The sequence below is a fragment of the Coturnix japonica genome, chromosome 9, assembly GCF_001577835.2.
Source record: "Coturnix japonica isolate 7356 chromosome 9, Coturnix japonica 2.1, whole genome shotgun sequence".
NCBI classification, from domain to species: domain Eukaryota; kingdom Metazoa; phylum Chordata; class Aves; order Galliformes; family Phasianidae; genus Coturnix; species Coturnix japonica.
In genome coordinates, this window is record NC_029524.1 from 14860105 (window position 1) to 14875677 (window position 15573).

Here is a 15573-nt window from a genome sequence, read left to right on the forward strand (position 1 = left end):
AAGAACCAGAAAGAAACGTCAGCTTCTGCACAGAGCCCTGAGTGCTCAGTGGCCTTGCTTTGGTCTGAGGCTGGATGCTGAATTCCCTGCCTTGTAGCTGACCTGAGACAGGAAACTGCCCATGTTCATTGGAGGACCCTCCTTTCTTTAATATGTTAAGTTTATTTCATACTCCTTATTTATTCCAATAACTATTAAAGTCAACAAAGAGCACACAGACAGGAAGGCAGGAATGCTGCTGATCAACACTCAGTGTTTTAATCAGATAACCTGTTTTCCAATAAGCCTCTGATATAAAGGGAAAACCCCAATATCCAAGACAGTAACCAGCATTACTTCACATTAGCTTTATGAAAAGTAGCAGAAAATATTTTGAAATGTTTCCTCTATTACAACTTCTTTTTCTTTTTTTAAAATATCAACCTACAATTATAAGATTCTACTCACTATATCAGTATACATATATTTTAATATCTCCAGATTAGTCATCTAATTGTCAGCGTGTACCAGGAAGGACAAAGACAGCCAAACAGTAGAAACGCAGGACAACGAAACAGGCAGTAGGGATTGTGCTGCTGGCACATCATACACATGAAATCTCAGTATCCCTGCACTGTTGTATGTAAATGATGATTCTGATTTTCAACTTCAACTCAGCATATACACTTGCTGTGATCACAGGATGTTCTACAAAGAAGAACCAATAATGATCTAAAGGGAATGCCACAAGGAACAAGCATGTTCCTAGAAGTCAATGCAATCTTTACAAGTTCCTTGATGACTACATGAAGTTACTGAAAAGATATGGAATTAAGTAGAAAGCGCTACTGTGGCTGTGCAGAAGCCAAAATGCATTCACGTGAAGTGAGATAAGAAGACAGGCAAAGGAATATTACTAGGATGTGTTAGAGGGTACCCTGAGTAAAGAAGAGCTGCAATAACTATGAAAGGAAATAGCTTACAGTGATTTTTTCAATTCAGTGTGTATGACAGAAGTAGAGTTAAACACAGCGTAACATGAACGTAAGTAAAGGATGGAAATAAATTTATAAAAGATGCAAGAACTACAAAAGACATGATAAACCAGGAGCTTTTCAGACAGCAAACACTGCATACTTTAACTGTTTCTAATGCTAGAGTTATGTTGTACTGTGTTGTATGAAATAAAAAAGTGTTCCTCCCTATCTGGAGTTGTTCTCCATACTGTAATCAGCACAACTTTTGGTTATTTTAGTTTAATAATATCGTCACCATCGATACATGTTATAAAAAAACCCACAAAATATAACATAGTTCAATGAATACCTTAAATTTCAGCACTTCCAGTTACTTGCCCGGATTCCCTGATTCTGATAACACAACCCATGTCATGGTGGTGCTTTTCCTTTACTGACTTCATTATAGGGGCTGTCTGGGTGGAGCTAATACAAGCACACAGTTCTGCCAAAAGGGCAAGAAGTGAGGGGCAAATAAGTGATTTGCTCCCCATAATACACACCTCACAGTTACAAAAATGATTTCAATAGCAGTTCATCAGTAGAAAAAATGCAGCGTTAAGGAAACATCTATTTCCTTGCATTACAACTCTGAACATTCTAAATACTCATCCACAGTTGTCAGGAAACATTCAAAAACCTGTTTGCACTGTTTCTACTGAAAGGATCCGAGTCCCTCTGCTCACTAACACAGCCAGCAGTCCTAAGGAGAACTGCCAATAACTACAACAAATCAAGAGATGTACTTGAGAAGTTCTCCAAACCAGTAACTTTCCATTCCACAAATAAACAACTACATTTGGCAAGCATGTCATATAATTCATACACAGTGAAGAAGTGAATATCTGTTTTAAGTGCGAATTTCAAAGCTATTCTAACTACAGAGCAGCTAGAGCACTCCCATAATTAATTGCTTATTTATTTCACACCAGAAATAATAATGATCTGATCAAGATATCATCAGTTCCAATCAGCCTGTTATTTCCTAGATGATTTCAGGAAGAGGATGAATGAGCAAGACTGAATAATAAAGGCCCCAGTTCTGCAGGGAGCCATATGACACGCAAGGGGGGGGTGAGAAAGCAGAGTGTGCTCCAGGATGTATGCAGAGGCAAACAAATATTTTGGCACAGCACAGTGATTATTTCCAGACCTTATAATAGAGATGAGATGCAGGTGAGTTTTCAGATGTCTCATTCGCTTATTCCTTTTCTTCCTATTGTCTCTCATGTTTGAAATAGCCATGGAGTTATTTCTAAGTGGGAACTGAAAACACTCAAAATTACAGCTAATTTGCTAACTGCCTTTCTTGTACCATTTTAAATCTAAAACTTTGGACCAAGTTTTCTTCAAAATCTAATCGATTGGACTAAGTCAACCCTCCCGCTCCTCACTGGTTCAAACACTTCTTTTTCTTTCTGTTAAATATGTTTGGATTAAAGTTCTATAAGGACTGATCGGATGATATACCCAAAGCCATGTTTTGTCTCTTATTTTTAACGCGTTACTTAATTCTGATACGATGACCACAGTCCAAACTGAAGAATACACAAAGTTTATGCTAAGCCAATTTTATCCCAGTTAAGTAGCTCTAGAAAAGTAAACAACCTTATGCCAGCACTGCAAGCTGAGTTACGCTCCTGCACTCAGTGGAAGAGTTCACTGTTTTGCAATGCTTTAGCCTCTGGAAAATGTAAGTGCAGGTACTGAATATAACACTTAAAATAACTGCTAATGTAATGAATTTAAACATTTGACCTTGATCAGTGAGCCGCTCATTACATGCCCTGGTTTATGTATAAAACTGTAGTTTCTGGATGACAGAATAACACAGCTTTCATGTGACATTCATCACATGAAAAATATTTACAAACAATTCTTTTCTTCCAGCTACATATCTCCTTGCATTAATCAATACAAGAAAATTGTGTGAAGTCACAATCGGCAACTCATGTCTTAATTGCATAGATATGCATGGGTAGGTCCTCTTTGTTCTACTATTTCCAGACATTCCATGAATTAATTCTAGGGGAGTGGTAAGTGAATATATTTATATTCATATGTTAGGTATGTGCTTCATGAGGCCAAACGTTAGAAGGTATTACTTGTGATAAAAAAACAGGACCCAAAATATCTTTTAGATGGTCACGAAAAGGTCCATCAGGTTATGAAGCATTTGCCAGCCAGATCTTCAAGTCTTCATTTTGGAATCAATTCTTTTTCTTTGGTGAAACTAAACGCATATGCTCCAGAGGGTTTGCCCAACTTCTGAAGGACATGTGCCTATAATAGGCCTTTCTCATCTCTGTCTTGTTAACAAGTATATAAATAAGAGAAGGCTTCAGTAATTGGCTCAGAGTTACTAATGAATTAATTAACTTCAGTCTATTTTACCTAACCTTTAATAATAAGAATCTTTTTTTTTTTTTTTTTGGTCTAGCAATAGGTCTGACAGGCTGAAAAAACAGACATGCAGCAAAGCTCTTGAAAATTAATGAGAAACGAGGAAAGAATCAATGTACATTCTGCTTGCAGAGAACTGACACAAAAAAGACACAATAAACCATGAACAAACACAGTCAGTTTAAAAAATAGGTTAGAAAAAGTGGGCAAATTCAATTATAGAAGTAATTAGAAGATATAGGGCAAGGCTGCCTTTTGGGACTGTGCCAGAAAACATGAATTAATAAGAGTGAATAGAATGCGCCCATGTAGTAATTAAGAGGCAATCACCTATGGCAATGAATACCTGAAAACAGGCTGCAAACTATTAATTCAGTGATCAAAAATATTTTTAGATGATTAATATGGCAAATTTGTTTTAAAAGACTAATTTCTGGAAAGATATCAAGACAATAGCACATTATTTGTTCCTTTGGCATTTATATAGCTAATTAAATTTTATAATTTGCAACAACATTAAGCATTATCTGAAAACAGTAAAAGCAATATTTCCTTCACTAATTCTTTATTATAGTGGCTTCAAAATCAATAAGTTAAGAGTAGCTCAACTTTTTAAAGGGAAATTCAAGAACCCAGGGGCGACTGCTTCCTTTATTTAAATGAATTTTTTGTTGTTTATTAAAAAGACACCATGCATAAATTCTACATAATTTTAGCTCTTAAAAATGATTTTAGAACCTGTTTTAATTATAATTCAGGGGATTATAAACACAATTCTTTGATACTCAAGTAAGCCATCATGCTAATATGTGGCCAAGAGAGATTCGTCCTCCAACAGAGCATGCCCCTCCCTTTTAGACACAAAAAAATGAGCAAGTGACAGAAAAGGTGCGCAGCAGCAGGTGACAAAAATCACCATCACCTAAAGACCTGCTAACAAAATCTCTTGTTATTTATGTTATTTATTCTTTCAGTCAACCACATACTGGCTACTTCTTTCTGTCACAGCTGCCTCTTAGGTCACCACAAAAACTAACATAAAATATACACCAGCTCCAATAGTTTGTTGTCAGTACTGAAAACTTGGACATACCCAGCAAAGTAAGTCTAAGTGGAAAGCTTTCACATGAAGAGCAAAACAAATTGCAGAAGAAGCCTTAAAATAACTTTAAAAACATCGTAAATAAAGCATTTTTCACTTCAACCATTGAGGATTATAAAAAGACAGGAGCTTCAAAATAACGACTGAGAAATAAAGACTGATGGTAAATTTCTGTACTAACACTGACTATGAGTAATTATTATATTCTACTGGCATTGCTACAAAAAGGAAGAATCTGTCTGAGTGTTGTTGGCAACAAATGCACGCCTTACAGCTTTAAGATTTCCTTCTGTTTTGCCCTTCCGCTTCCAGTATATTTTTAAATAGTATTTATGCTCCCAGTTCACAAACATTATCAGAACTATAAGCAATATAAAAAGGACACAGCTCTTAGAGATAGACAAAATTGTCTGCAACAAATTAAACACTCACATTTCATGGTTCAAAAGTCTACCCTCATCACAAACTTGCCTGCCCTCATTTTCTCCATGGGAAAGATTGTGGTTTGAGACTTACCAGAAGGACTAAAGGCGAAAAATTACTGAAAATAAGATGGTGAGAGGAAATGAACTGAAACAACTGAAGGAAGGTAATCGTAAAAGAAAAAGAGCGGGCAAATGTTACTCAGAAAAAAAAAAGGCAATTTATTTCAAAAACAAATTGTTCACCTGTGCCAATATATTTTGAGACATAGGGAGAGAGTGTTCTCTCACTATGTATTAGCTGCTGTCTATTTTACCTAGAAAAACTTAGAAAAATTGAATCTCTGAAAAACACACAGCTTAAAGCTATGGGTGAAAGAAGTTAGTGAACTCACACTGGTTTTGTGAATGCTTCAAAATGAATCACAGTTTGAGACATTGCTGCCACACCTTTAACTCCAGGTAGCCTCCACAGGTCTCAGAATGGGTTGTTTTCTTCTACAGTGCTCAGACAATAAAACAGAATGTGTCATATTCTCAAAGGGTCTGTCTTGGGACCGGTGCTCTTTAACATCTTTATTAATGACATCGATGAGGGAATGGAGTGCACCCTCAGCAAGTTTGCTGATGACACCAAGCTGAGTGGTGCAGTCGATACGGGTGGAGGAACAGATGCCATTCAGAGGGACCTTGACAGGCTGGAAAGCTGGGCTCGGGTGAACTAATGAGTTTCAACACGGCAAAGTGCAAAGTTTTGCACTTGGGCCGGAAGAACCCCAGGCACCTGTACAGGCGGAGAGTTTGTCCTTGAGAGCAGCTCGGCTGAAAAAAGACCTAAGGGGCTTGAAATTAGAAAGTGCCGAACGGAGAGCTCCGATAGGAGGATATCGACGAGCGAGGCCAGTGCAGCCGGATCCGTAGAAACAGCAGAGAGAAAAGTTCAGCTTATAGGAGGAGAGAGACGAGGATTACCCACGAGTGATATAGTAGGCGACTGTGAGGACGTCCATAGGTACAACGAGAGCTGAGACTTCGTTAGTTGCATCCGCACACACACACACGAGTCCCACAGGTGTGAGTCCTCAGTGAGAGAGAGAGATAACCTGGTGGAGATACTTGAGAGAGAGCGACGTATGCACCTAGAGGAGGACCAGCGCATCACACAAATACATAACAACTCTCCCCACGACGGCTCAGACGTGAGATGATCGACGACACATAGTCTGACTCTAACCCCCGCTATGTTATAATGAGGACAGGGCTGAAATGGGAGTTGGGTTGTTCGCCTGGAAGAACGAGAAGGTGTGCGATGGTGGACCTCATGCAGCCTTTCGAATACCTGAAAAGGGAAACTTACTCCCAGGAGGGGAGTAAACCTTCGAAAGGGCTGATAATAGCGGACTAGGGGAAATGGTTTTAAGTTAAGGAGGGAAGATTTACTTGATCCGGAAAAAAGGCTGCGGCAAATACGAGAAATATCACTATTATCTAGCGCGCAGATATGATGAGAGGATATCCCCATGTTATAAATGGGCGAGCTGAAAGAGAGTATGTGATGCCCCGTCCTTGGAGGTGTTCAAGACCAGGTTGGACAGGGCCCTGGGCAACCTGATCTAGTAAATGTGTATGTTTGGTGGCCCTGCTAGGTAGGGTGGTTGGAACTACATGATCCTTGAGGTCCCTTCCAACCCGGGTAATTCTGTGATTCTGTGATTCTGTGATTCTGTGATATCTGGAGAGTGTCAGTTTATAACGCTGCTGACAAAAGCAGTCCCTGGCAAAAGGAATATATGCTGAGTCGCAAAGATGCTCTTTTAAAAGAAGTGACAAATTATTTACAGTCTAGTATAGGATAGAGACAACTGGTGGTTTGATTACAAAGTTGACTATGAGCATCTCAGTGTAACTTTACAGTTGTGTTCTCCTGGAACCAAATCCTCAGTCCCTGGTTACTGTTAAATGAAAGTGCCACGAGAGGAGTCTCTAGATGGGCTTTGGAGTTTCATCCTCCACAGCAATCCATTAACAGAACTTATAACATGACAGCAACTCCTCCCTAAAGGACAGCACAGCTTATGGTATCTGTGTCACCCGGTGTTAGGCACCCAGCTTAATTTCCTTCACTTACCTTGCTAGTTACTGGAGTCAAAGTGTCCATTGAGGCCAAGTTCAAAAGAAAACCCTAATTCAGGTGCTCTCCATTGCCCAAATGGGGAGAATTTATCTCCCAATGGATTGCAAAAGAAACCTAAAATAGCTAATGAGATTCAACTAAGTAAAGTGCCTTGTAAATATTCCTGTGTGCCCCATCTTTTATGCATTACTACCCCTCTCTATCTACCATTCTGATGCTGCAGTTCATCACATTTTTCCATGCGTGTTTTCCATATTTTTAAAAATCATCTGCCGAATTCATGTGAACTTTCATCACCCACAATGTCATCTGATAAGAAGTCCCACAACTTAACTATATGCTGCGCTGAGCAATCACCACTTCTAATACTGAACATGAACAACTTCAATTTGATACCCTTTGGTTTAACTGAATGCAAAGAATCAGTACCTATCCGCAGTTTCTATGGCATCCATATTTCATAGATCCCTATTAGCCTGCCCCAGCCCTGGTCGTATCCTTTCCATCTGCATCCTGATCATGTTCCTTGTACCCACTCTATCATGGCGACTGTTCTTGTCACATCTTTCAGCTTTCTCTGATTTTACTCAGTTCTTTCTGAGTTGAGGAGGCTGGTAATGCACAAAGTATTCAAGGTACAGGTGTTCAATGGATATAAATAGTGTTATAATGATGGCTTTTATTTTGTTCTCTATTCTTAAAATTTTGGTTTAACTGTTCTTGAGGTGACAGTTTCACAGAACTATCCATTTAATTCAAGATCTCATTTCTGAGAAGTGATGGTTAGTTCCCAGCCCATCATTTCATATGTAAAGACAGAGTTATTTTTCCTGTGTGAATTTGTCTGCACTGAATTTCACGTCATTTTTTTGCCTATTATCGCCAGTATTGTAAGATCCTTCTCAATGCACCATAGTTGGTCCTTCTCACAACTCTCCTGAGTAATAGCACCATCAGCAAATTTTGTCCCCTTACTATTCACCTTTCTATTTTTTTCCCAATTACTTATATGTTGAATAGCACAGACCTCTGTGGGGATTTCAGTCATGACCAACCTCTGCTGTGAAAACTAACCGTTTTTTTCCCTACACTCTGCTTTCTGCTTTCAACCAGTTACTTATTGATGTGAAGGTCTTACCTTTTGTTCCAGTGCATCTTATTTGCTTAAAGACCCTTAGTGGTGTACCTCAGTAAAAGATCAGTGAAAACCCAAGCAGATGATCTCACCTGTGTTTCCAGAGTTCGACTTGGTAGATTCCTCCAGAGAATTTCAGTATCACACTAATTTTATTATCCGTTAGAATTTCTATGTTTCCCAAGCCCAGACATCATATAGCATACTAGACTGTAGTGATCTGGATTTGCCTGAATCTTTCTTTAAAATCTACTGCTGCATTAGCCAACAGTTATTTATTACTGGTTGGACTCAGGTTTGCCATGTAGACATATAAGCAGTACACAATGGGAAAAGCAACTTCACAATAACCTTAAACTTTCCAAAATCTGAGTTAACACCTAACAAAAGGCCACCCACCCATCTCCAAACCACGGCTGTGCTCCAGCTGCCATGCATTTGCACTAGTGCTTGGTTTGATCAAGGAGCTGGTAAAGCTGAAGGCTAACTCCACTAAGCAAGTCATTATCTTTCTCTAACTGCACATATCCATAGCACTTATCCAATCACAGGAAGAAGGGAAGACATTGATAGAGCACATGGTGTGACTTGCGCTCTTGACAGCAGTGAATATTTGGAACAAATTAATTTGGAATCTGCACTGAAGCGAGGGGAGCAAACCTGGAGCTTGGGCCAGAAAGTAACGGGTGGGTGGGGATGGTGAGGTGGGAACCCCTGAGACTGTTGCCAAACCCAGCATCTCATCAAGCTACACACTGAGTGCAACGTAGAATTCTGATGCTTGGGGGCTAAAGATAATCAATTACAATAATCAAACAAGCTTTTTCTGAGCAAGTATTTAGGAAAACTTGCAGGGTGCATTTTCTCTGCTCAGTGAAGTTATGTCTTGATTTTCAGATTTGGGAGTTAATTTGTTGGACGAGTAGGAGGGAAGAAAATCAGGGACTGTGGGACTTTCAATACCATTACTAAAATACAGACAGCTTGGGAGGTACTTAATCCCTATCCAGCACTTCTGTCATCAGCTAAACATTGTTCCCCATTGTGCACACAAGGAGAAGTGCAAAGCTGACCCAGCAGATTGAGATGAAAAGATTAGAATCAGAAATTAAAGTCTCCTGGAGAGATTGTTCAGCTATTATATACTGATACATTTTTTATGAATTTCCCCAGGTTTTTAAAAATCACACTAAACTGAAACTTGGAAACTTTAACACCTCTGATTGTCAGCATTTCCATCTGACTGCTGACTAGGTGCACCATGGAAGACAGATCCTTTCTTAGTTCATCTGAAGAGGAAGAGTGAACCTATAGACATAATTACTGCTTGTTTTTGAAAAGACAGAGGGAAGACTGGATGCAAAATGTGGTGCACCATGGATATATATATCGGCATAAATACTCTGTGCTTATCTTCTATCTACTTCCAATTTATTCCTCATATTCACTTTCTTTTTCAGCAGCACTGACCACTAAGCATATTCTTCCATGGACCACCTTTATAAAACTAAGATCACATTCCTTGGTGGTAACACAGACAAAAGCCGTTTTAAAAAATTTTCTTCCAAGTTTTGGTCTTTCACAGACACACCTCTGTAACTCGTATCTAAACTGAATTTCAGTTGATATTTTAAGGATGAGTTGCTGAGTTTCATCTCCAGCCAGTCGTGTTAAATGTCATTGCCTTAATTGCCTGAAAAACCTGGTATCATCACCAGTCACTGTGCTTCCATTTTGCTTATGAATCAAAGAAGGGAGTTTATGCACCTCAAGGTATAATCTCCTCTTTCAAACTGAGAACCCAAGATTTCCTGCTGCACAGTGAAGCCTCCTTCATTTTATCTTGACAACTCCTTTCCAGAGAGACAATAGCCAGTTTTGAAACTTTATGTCTTTTAACAACACTCGAGTACTTTTAGTATGTTTTGCTCTGATGGATGCAATGCATGATGAGGTTTTCAAACCACCTCTCCTAGAAGGAAGCCAGTCAGAACTCTCTCCAGTGTTCCTGGCATTGCACACAGTTTAGAAACTAATTCTCTTCTTGATCCAGCATCCAAGGTCAGTGACAAACAGCTTTGAAAGAAGGGTACATTTGAATCCACTCCTCTTGTCAGATGAATAATGATGGTAAAGTGATGCATTTTTAACAAAAGCCTCTAATAAAGGTTTTAAAGCACAGTGATCATGGGAATTAGCTTGGGAGAACATGCAAAGTGTGGATCCAACTTAATCTGATTAGGGCTCTAACAGAAGTAACACTTCTGCCAGAAGTCGATGACAAAGTAAGAAAAGGGAAAATTGGAAGTGCTTTGAAAGTTTGGATTCTATTTATTTATTTAAGTTGCAGCACGGTGTTTTCTGAAATTTTCAAAACAATTTCTTGACTATTTTAAGCCAAAATTTCATGGATGCAATTGCTTGAAAATGACATTTTATTAATGAAAAATATGAAGCATTTCAGATTGCTTTTCCATTTTAGAAAAACGTACAGATGATAAAACAGAAATGGATGTTTTGCTGAAGTATCCGTGTCTGTTTTTGAGGTTTCTGCCAGAATAGCAGCATGGATCAGGAGCAAAATGCCTCCACAGCCATCAAAATACTTCTGTCTGTAGATACCTCCAGAAGACAAGAGTTTCTTTGTGTCTTCTCTGGTCAGTGCCAGCACTGAAATGAAAATGAGGGAGTGGCCACCTCTTGAATTCACATCGCAATTGCAAGGCCATGAAACACCTAGGACATCAGAAAATGTCTTACAAATTATCCATATCTTCTTGCCACAGATATTATTTGTGCTAGGCTTCCAATGACCTTTTAAAAGTAAACTATTGTATACTGCAGGAATTACATACCTCTTCTTGTTTAGCTTCATTTGTCAATGGCATCACATCTTTCTGTTGACTAGTGGGTCTTTTCCTTGTTACGCTATTACATTGAATGCTCATACAATGCAGTTTCACGCATCTTGGTGGTCACATCCCATTTCTGTGTCTTAATCACTTGATTCTCTGGAGGCTCATGATATACCTTTAGACATGTCACTAACTGATTCCTGTAAAACTCCCTTCTGAGTCTTTGGTTAATGATGCCATGTTAACCAAAGATATTTCTCAGCATACAGCCTGTGATAATCTGCAGTGGCATAGTTTCTGCTTGTACTTTTGGTATCTGTCCTTTAAAAAACTGCTATCACCTTTTCTTTACTAGTCATTTTTTCTTTCTCCTTTATATGAAACCAGTCATTTTATATGAAATGCCAATTGCTTTAGCTTTGTATAAAATCTCATGAAATACATCAATCTAATCTCTTTTTTTTCTTAATGTTCATCACAGCCCACTAGCAGCCAATGCTCACTTGTTCCATAGCCCACTGTAAGACCACGGACAGGAAATTTGCAATAGCATAAAGAAACTGGGTACATTACTCCTTTTGAATTTCAGCCAAGTGATAATTGAACCAAAAGTCAGTGGGAACCTGGAGCCTAAGACTGTTAAGTCTTTAAAGAACTCTTATAGCGTGCACTTACCAGCTGCTTTTACCACTCATTACAGGGCTGAGGTGGAACTGTCACATGAAGGGAATATTTCCAGGATCAGGAAAGCTGGTAGTTCATAGCTCAGGCAATGTGCTTGAACTCTCATGATCTTCCACACGACAAATAATCTGAAATGTTTTGCTAGCACATTTAAGCCTGGCTCATTTCCCACACCATCAGACCCAGCCATCAGTTGCAGGTACACTTAAGAGCAGACTAAGGACATCTGTATGCACAAAGAATGCAGCTGATTCCACAAGTTCAGAAATCCTCACAAAAATGAGAAACCAAGAACAGAGGGAGGTCTCCTGTAGTTACAGATATCATGTATACGAAACACGCTATGTCATTTTCACAACAGAAGTATGTTCCAGCTCATCTCTACTGACATGCTGCTTGATTTTCTAGAACAGCAATGAAATCAACAACTGAGCCAAACTTCTTCAGCAGTGTGACAGATCACCGAGCAATGGGTTTCAGGAGCAGCACAGTTGTGAAGGTTAAGCATTAAAGCTTGATAATCAACCAATTTTGATGAGAGAATTGTAACACTGAAGGTAGTAAGAGTAGATCCTGCAGCTGGTCAGTTTGCCCAGAGTTCATTCAGTGGAGATGGCAGTTACTAACACCGGACAATCCAAACATACACCAGAGGTAACAATGTCACTCAGCCCTGCTATGTCTCAGTATTCTCTTTCAAAGAACACTGTGAAACAGACATGGGGCTGCTCAGCCTGGAGAAGAGAAGGCACTGTGGTTACCTGAGAGTGGCCTTTTAGTATCTAAAGGGGAGCTAGAGGAAAAAAGGCAGACTTTTTTAGCATTGTCTCTGGTGACAGGACAAGAGGAAATGGTTTCAGACATAAAGAGGTTAGATTTAGGTTGGATATAAGGAGAAATCTTTTACTGTGAGGGTGGTGAGGCACTGGAACAGGTTGCCCAGAGCTGTGGTGGATGCCCCATCCCTGGAGACTTTCAACATGAGGCTTGGCAAGGTTCTGAGCAACCTGATCAAGCCATGAAACCCTCTGCTGTTCATTGCAGGGGAGTTGAAACAAAGGACCTTTAAAGTTACCTTCCAACTCTAAGATTCTAATAAGTATGAGCTATTTTTAATTACATATGAATATTTTACAGAAAAAAAAAGGGGGGGAAATAAAAACATTTGTATAGAGATAAAAGCATTGCATAGTATAAAAGTGCCGAAATCCACAAGAAGATATTTATTTAATTGAAAATAGCAAATGTATTAACTTATTAACTGAATGATTCACCATCAAAGCACATAGCACAGCTAGGTTTGTGCATTACTGGCGTGAAGGCCAATAATCTCATGACTGAAGAACAACAAATTGAGACATGCTAGTCCCTGTTCAAAGCCAAATTTTCTTGGTCACTGAAGACAAACAGAATTTAAACAACGGGAAAAAAAAAATCAAACTAAAGTGTATTTGCAGCGTGTATTCTTCAGTCATTACCCATTATCCACTGAAATGCACATAATGAAAAATTTCAGTTGTTCTTGTGTCTTTATAATAATCCTTTGGTCCAAGACAAAATTAGTTACCATTTTCTTTCCCCTGAATGAGATGTGTATTACCATTTGGTTTGGGCTTTTCTGATAAACAAAAAATAATTTTTTTCCATAGGATTCTTATCAAAAGCATCATTAGTGCATCCTTTGGTGCTGTGTTACCAGTAACCATGTTAGATTTTGACATACACCATGCAACCATATTCCTGGTGAAACACACTACACTACTGCATCCTTTCCCACGCACACTATCAAAAGATCCACAAGAGAAGCCACTAATTCGTTGTTCTATGTAGACTTTCAGTGCAAATGACCTACTTTGGAACTCAACAACACTGCTGACATCTTCACAGGAAGTTCTTTCTCTTTCTAGCCAAAGAAAGCCATCCAGTGACAGCCATCAGTCAACCGGGAAGGACCAGTGATAAATACAGAAACAAGAGGTGCCTGATTGAAGCAGGCAATGTGCTAATCTTGTCATCACACTTAGAGCCCCTGCTACTATACTGCTTGCCATTAATAGAGCAAAAGAGCAGAGCATTTAACTACTGAATGGAAAATTTTGTCATCATGTGTCTAAAGCCACCTTCAGGGATTCCCACAGTAATGCTATGCAGAGACAGAGAATGAAGAAAAAATGCCAGTATAAACTCTGAGCGTGTATTTGTAATATTTCACATATATGTATGAAGATTAGATCACACATTTACTTTTTTTTTTTTTTTTTAACAACTACAAAAGGCAACATCCCAAATACACAGCTACCCAAGCATAAAACAGAAACTGCTGACTCGTATGAAAACAAAAACTCTCACAAACAAAACACTATGGTTATGGTTGAATGCCTGATGTTCCTATTACATTGGCAACTGCTAGCACTGCTATCTAATTATACTCTGTTTTAGTTCTGAGCAGGATTTGACTGAGTACTGTCTTCATGTGTTCAGTGAAGTCACCAGATTTCTTGGAAATAATTGTCTAAGTTTTTCATTTGGTACAACTGGCTCTTCTTCTGAACTTCAGTCAAACTTGTACCAGATATTTTTTGCTCTCAGCTACTAGGAAATGACAGCTACAGAGTCAATGGTAACTCCTGAAGATGCTGGGTATACATGACAAGCGCTAAATTCTGTATGTTATTTCTTAATTATAATTTTTGTTTCATTATTAATTCTTATTTTACAATACCAGATATTGACAAGTTTACATATATGTAAACATCCATTCAATCTTTGTAATATCAGGAGAGATTACTTTTGTGATGAACGTATTAATGAGCTTAATTATGTTTTACTGTAATGGCATAACAAACAGAATTTATGTTACAATTTATTTTAGAAAACTCTAGATAGATTAAAATGAAGGTCAAAAGTCATAGTGGATAATAGCTGATGGTTTTGATAATGCTAATTATGTATTACTAAAGAATAAAGGTGGAAAGGGAAATATGAGCATTAAAAGAAAGATAAACATCCCAATGCTGAATTTAAAATGAAAAAAAGAGAAAACTTTAAATGTCTTTGTAGCTCACTGTCAGAAACCAAAGACATAATGAAGCCTGAATTAAAAATGTCAGTTTCTGTGAATGTTGATAACTTGGTTCTTTGTTGTACAAGTCAAAATGTGTCTGTTTGATGGGTTAAAATGACAGTCTGCAAATGGGAGAAGCTAGAGCTAAAAAAAGAAGACCCCCCCACTTCCCAAAAGACTTATAAAAAGTAGGCCCGTAATGCAGTACTTTAAGGAGAAGACCTGTAGGGTAGAAGAGCCAGTATCTTTAGGAAGTAACCAAGCAGCACTAAAAGGCAATGTCCATGGCCAATCAAAACTATTTCTCTAGCTGCTGGGGCTCTTGCATCTCTGTCTTCACACTAGACTGGAAACCCTTTGTACTAATTGCCAGACTGTACCAGATTTTCTGGTTCAGTTCCATCCCATAATTGACTGACAATGATGGGCAAGGAAGGGGAAAAATTCAGGCTCACCACTGCAAGCAGAGGGTCAGAAATGGTTTCATAGGGAGCACATCACTGCTTGGCACTAAATGCAGGGTTAAGCAAGCATCATCTGTACTTTCTTCTAATTCCTGGGTTAAAAGGGGGATGGGAAAAACATTCACACTGTAGCAGGGAAAAGAGATGTTGAGAGCTGGCATTCCTCTGCAAAAATCTTCCTGACAGAAAGGGAAACATGTAGAGGATTTTTTTGGAAGCTGGTCACTTATTATTGAGATGTCAGTACATTACTTACGTTAAAACAAATAAATAAAGGTTGTGGAATTTGTTACTCCATAAAAACAACCTCCCACA

The 15573-nt window shown here is 38.6% G+C and overlaps 1 long non-coding RNA gene across 14 annotated transcripts in view; it reads right to left on the bottom strand.

Annotated features, from left to right (window-relative positions):
* The window catches only part of LOC107318221, a 228497-nt gene that overhangs the window by 62348 nt on the left and 150576 nt on the right, over positions 1-15573 (bottom strand). The window lies entirely within an intron of this gene.